Source organism: Lissotriton helveticus, chromosome 7, assembly GCF_964261635.1.
Source record: "Lissotriton helveticus chromosome 7, aLisHel1.1, whole genome shotgun sequence".
NCBI classification, from domain to species: Eukaryota; Metazoa; Chordata; class Amphibia; order Caudata; family Salamandridae; genus Lissotriton; species Lissotriton helveticus.
Genome location: NC_136068.1, coordinates 1851203277 through 1851209276, shown reverse-complemented (window position 1 = coordinate 1851209276; position 6000 = coordinate 1851203277).

Sequence of the window (6000 nt, the reverse complement as noted above, 5' to 3'; positions counted from 1 at the left end):
TTAATTTAGTTTACAATTTAATTGACCACCCACTTAAGACTTTCAACAAGCGTTTACCTGACCTTGCCATCCTGTAGGTGTTGCTCTCTCTAACATAATCACTCGTAATTACCACAAAAATACTCATAATTATGTGTGATTGTGCGAGAAGCGTAATCAAGCATTTAGTGCTATTTTATTAGTGCAAAGTGCACCCTCGCCACCAAAATGAGCCAGAGGATGTATTTTGTGCTACGAAAATAGCTCTAAATGCTACAGGACATGAACAATAGTAGCCAGCAGCCACTCACTCTCTCATTGTTAATGTGCTCCTGCTTCATGATTTGTGTACCAAATGACTCTTAATTACTCCACCTGGTGTACTTGCATCACAAGAGTAAAGCATAGGTTCTAAAACTACTCCAATTACTCTGGCATAATTAACATTTCTCCTAGTCCTAGTGGTAACCCCTTGACAAAGCTGATAGGTTTCACTTTTAGTTTAAAGTGGTGCACCTTTGCTAAAGACTACAGGCTTTAGTTATAATGAGACCCTCTTATAATGTGATGCTCTAGCTGTTACAGGTGGGGGTGGGGTCTACTGTGATTTTGGGATGCATGGCCCAGTAGGGGACAAATGTGATTCCAGAATGTCACCAAAGGTTTTGGCAACTGCCTGATGTATATATTTGTAAATTAATAATAAATAAAGTACTCAGTATGGTGTGTGTATGTGAAAAAAACACACGTTTCCTTAAAAAAAAAAAGTATATACTAGACAATCAGTTGTTGACTATTATTGTTGTGAGCAAGGAGATGGCAATTACTAGCTCACACCACCTCCCCATAGTAGGCCTTGCACTCCTCTGCTTTGCTACCCTGAGAAAGTCTAGTGCTACAACGAGGTGCTTGGTTCCCTGAAAAGAGACATTTGTGGACCTATTACTTGTTCAGGCCTGTTACCCCGCACAACTAATTTCTCAATTTCCTAGATGGATCATAGAATGTTCAGACTTTATGCCCAATCAAACTCTGGACTCTCTGCAGAGCACACACTTTGATGGTCCAATGTTTGCCAGTTTTAATTTGGTTGTATAGTAGAGTGTATGAAGGAGGTGAAAAGCTGCTGAAAAATTGCTTGTGTGTGTGTGTGTAAGAGAGAGAGTAAAAGAGAACAAGAGAGGAAGGTGCAGTTGAGGAGACGAAAGCAAGCACATGGAGGAGATTGAAAAGAAAGTTATGAAGAAGAAGGCGATGAAGTCTTATGGTCGGTTCCTCCACTAGGACGGAGGAGCGTCGCCCCACTGCTGTCTCTCAGTGCGAGAAGCAGAAACATAAAGTTGTGGAACTCCCATTTTATATTTCATAATCTCGCACTGCAGGAAAGGAGAAGTGTTTGGTTGCAGGTGAGCGGGTGGGCGGGCCTGCTCTAGGAGCAGGGCTGGGCAGGGGAGGAGTGGTGTGTCCACTCCTGAGTGAGCAGGACTGATTTGGTTGGCCCTCTGGGGACGACCAAACCATTCATGCACACTCTGCCCATTCTCCGTGCAGGCTGCAGTTTACATGGAAGAAAGGGGCTCCCTATAGGCTACTGGCTGGGGCTGTCCCGACCAATCACCAAGCTGCCATAGCAGCGTTGTGATTGGCTTAGGTGAGGGGAGGGAGGCTGCCTGCTTCATGTTCCTGCTGGAGGCATGAGCAGGAGCAGAGAAATATCGGGATCCAACTGGAAGCGGACAGGTACATTTTAAAAATGTATTATTACATTTACCACCCCCCCGCCCCCCAATAGCGATTAATGCCAGCTGCGACGGTGAAGTGTAAAATATGCTGATGCAGAGACTAGAGTGGGAGATGTGGGGTACAATTCTTAAGTGATGCAGAGGGAGAGATTGCAGACGAATGTGTGGTAAAAGGGAGAACAGGAGTGATTGAGGAACTCAGTACACACTTCCGCAGACCTTTGTAATGTTTAATTGGCGGACATTGCATTGCACCCATGCAGGCACTCACACAAAGAAACTGGCTGCATTCCAGATGGTTGTATTGCATTGTAATTCCATTTTTAGCAGCGCTTCGTACCCCTAATTAGGCGCTGAAGCACCCTGGCAGACATGTACACTGCTGCACTGCAGCGAGGCATGCTTGGTTGCAAGAGTGTTGACTTTGCAGAGCTGCATACAAGGAAGTGCTTTGGAGTTGTGTGTTATTGGTCGCATGCTGAGCTGGGTCTCAGAGCCTAAGCTTGCACTGTACTGAACAAGCGAGGACAAAGCTTCTCTGCACATATCCCAGCCCTGGCTCTACCCCAAACCGAACCATGGGGCATATCAGCAACAGACGGCGATAAATATCGCAAAGCGCGCTTAGGGCCTTTATATTTATCACCACCTATCGCTGTAATTTATCGCCCGCATTACGCGTTATCAACAACGCTTTACTCCAAGGCGATAAATTATACATCAAAAGCGGCGCTATGTATGTATGTATGTATGTATAGGCATTTATATAGCGCACTACTTACCCGTAGGATCCCAAGGCGCTTCGACCGCTGCGAAACCCTTCCTGGCTTCCCTGAGAGATGGTCCCTTAATGGGTATCTCCAGGGTGAGACCAGGCATCCCCGGCGGTCTGGTGGGGCCGTTAGTGAAGATGAGGCAAGCTAATGCCCAGAGTTGCCGAGTGTGATCGCTGATCAGAGTGGGCACTGAGGCGAGAGAATTATCGAGTCCGCTGACCCTGGTCCAGAAACCTGCCGCGCCGGGAATCGAACCCTGGTCCCGGGCCGTCCTCTGCTCTCGGGTCTGCCGCCTCTAACCAGTGAGCCACACTACTGTGGGAATATCGCTGTTAATCCAGCGATATTCCCACAGAGATAGAAGAGATCTCGATGATAGGGAGATGTGGATTCAGCCACTGAATCCACCTCCCATGTCGTAGAAAGGGTAGCCATAAAAAATAGCAGACTTAAATAACTGGCGATAACAGCGGTTAGCGCTGTTTTTTATATCGCTATGGGTCTCCTGGGCTGTATTGTAAATACGGAGAAGGACAGTTAACGATCATTTTCCCTTAGTTTTTGCAGGGAACGCGTACTGTGCATCTCATTAGAGATGCAAAGTGAGGCATGAACTAAACGGTAGCTGAATCAAGGAAACACGCAATAGCATGTCCTTGTAAATAATGAGATATAATTATCGCCACTTTTCACCCAAAAATGGACGCTAAAGCGGCGATAATTATATCGCCAGCCCTTGTTGACATGCCCCCATGAAAGTACTAGAATATTTCATGAGTTTCCTTACATCTTATCTTTTCAGAGTTTATGACGTTTTAGCCAATTCAGATGACATTAGAGCTGTAAAATAGACTATTTACCCCCCTTACTTCTTTTAAGAAGGGAGGGGTCAGTCACGTCTCTCACTCCCTGCACTTTAGCTGTGTTCAATGTAAATGGAAACAATGGGTCGACCTGCTGATGGAAATGTGTGGAGGCAGCTGAGGAAGTGGGCTTTGGGAAAACGTTTGGTACTTGCATTTTTTTTTATTTTTTATTAACAGAGTAAGTACTGGTGCCACGACTCAGTGGTTTTGGTTGATCAAAGTGGATCTTTTGCTGTCCTGTGACATGTGCTGTGGAAATGTGAAGTAAAGAAATCCACATTGCTCTCAGTCTTCCTTCAAAGGAGAACTCTCGAATGTCTGTGATTGGGGTTTCTGAACTCCATCCAGGTCTGATGCTTGACTGTCACTGAAACCTTACAGCTAGTGAGTGAGTTCAAGTTCTAAACCAGATATTTCCCTTTTTCCTTGTAAGCATAAATGTACGCCCTGGGGTCACACTGGTGATCATTCGTTGTTTTTATCTGGACCTTTTTTATCATCAACATTGGAGTAATAGGTGATGTTCTGGAAGTATTTTGTGAACCTTCTAAGAGTGATCATCAATATTTGTCAGGCATATTGGTCAGTAATATGGGCGTACTGCATTCTGGTACTTGCAGTTCGCAAATATTTTCAGAATTGTACTTTCATTTCCTTGGAGGTTGCACAGTTTTTGGGAGGTCTCTTGACATCATGATTTCACAATCTTTAGTGCTCACCAGAAGAGCTGGTATCTTCTCCTTTGTCAAACTGTGGACAGCGGTCACAAAGGATCTGAATAGGTTGATCTTTAACGGAATGCGCCCCTGGGTTGACTCAGATGGGAAATGAGTGCCTCTGTGATTTCACTACAGGAGCAGGAGGTGGCTAGCGTTTGACAAAGAAGATTTAGCCACCTCCTTCCAGACTGTTCCATTGACACTATATTGCAAGAGTTAATAATAAAATATTGCATTTATTTCATAAACACAAGAAAATCAAATAGTATACATCGGCCAAATGTAGCCCTGCTGGTGTGGACTACACAGCTTATCTTTTACTCCTGGCAGTGGTGGCACATAGCAGACAGGCTTAATTTAAAGAAAATGTGTAAAGCATTTAGAAGATCCAAAACAGTGAAAAGGTGAGAAACATAACACAATGAAAATCCCACTCCAATTTAACCCCTTCGGGGCTGATGACGAGCTGAGCTCGTCATGAGCGTAACCTGCCGTGCGCTCATGATGAGCTGAGCTCGTCATGTAACACGGTAATTTTAAAATTGCCGCGTACAGCGGGAAAAGCCTCAGCATTGATGCGGTTAAAGAACTAGAGAAAAATGTAAACAGCAAAATGACACCAAAAATCCAATAAGTTGAACTGGAGATATACATTTTTAAAGATTTAAGTGAAAAGAGTGATAGAAAGTACAGAGTGCCAATGGTAGTCAAAGCCATGGTAGAATAGCACCTAGGCATGATTTGAGGGTGACCACAATGGAGCACAGGTCAGAGACACCAAGTAGATTTGCCCTGCTAGGGCCTGGAAATAGGGAAGATCATAACAATGTTCAAGTCTCCATCTGAAGAGGGACTTTGTTGTTTTTCTGAAGAAAAAATTTCTCCACTAAGGTCAAGACTGAAATTCAATCTAATGCTGTGGGACTACCAGAAGGATACTTTTCATGGTCGGTCCCCTTGAAGCTCTGGAGCTGTGAAGTTAAAGTTGTGAAAAAAGTTCCCAAACTTCTTTTAATTCCCAAACAAACACAGGAAAACACTTCCATGGTCCTCAGGACCTTGAGGGAGCACTTAGAGATTCTCTGGGTGTCAAGCAATGGGCAACAGCTAAGGCCAGGTCTGGTGGGGACTGGTCTGATGGGATTCTTTACAGGAAAGTCATTTTCAGCTTTGTGTTTTCTAGGTATCTGGAGCCACCAAGGAGATCATAGGATTTCAATGGGACTGAAGTCCAACTTCCTTAGGTCCCTCTCACAGGTCACAGATGCCATGTGCAGCAGGTTCAGTCCGCCTAGTATCCTTTCACAAGTCCAGCAGTGTTCTGCGCAAGTTTGGGTGAGGAGCTGGCTTAGTAAGGTTCACCAGCCTGTGAGTAAGGAACACCCTAAGGCACTCACCCTGGAAAAGAGGGGGGCCAGAAATCCTGTGGTAAAGGCCGGGAGATACGGTCCATCGAACAGTGCAACACCTCGGTCTTAGAGCTGTTGAACTGTAAGGAGTTGTTGCTCAACCATTCCGCCATGGTGGTCATACAATGGTGAAAGGTCTCCTGTGACACCGCATTCTTACCTTCAAAGGAGAAGATAAGCTGGGTCATGGTATGCTAGTCAGTATACTATTGAGATGAGCTCTCTGCGTGCACAGATTTTAGACCTTGTCGACCACTGCAATGGGACCCCACTCTTCAACACTCAGCTGTTGGAAAGCCCATGCTTCAGATCCAGCTTGCAGGAAACGCGAACGGAGTCCTGAGCGGAGTGACAGAGCTCAGTTTAATAATTAATTGGATTTGGATTTGTTACCGTCGTGGATTATTAGAGAACCCAAAAGAAGATTCCATGAGGCTCACTTTTCCGTGGGGGTGTTAGCCCATTGTGAAGGATTTTAAATTAAAAGCCCTGACGATTGAAAGTGCTTA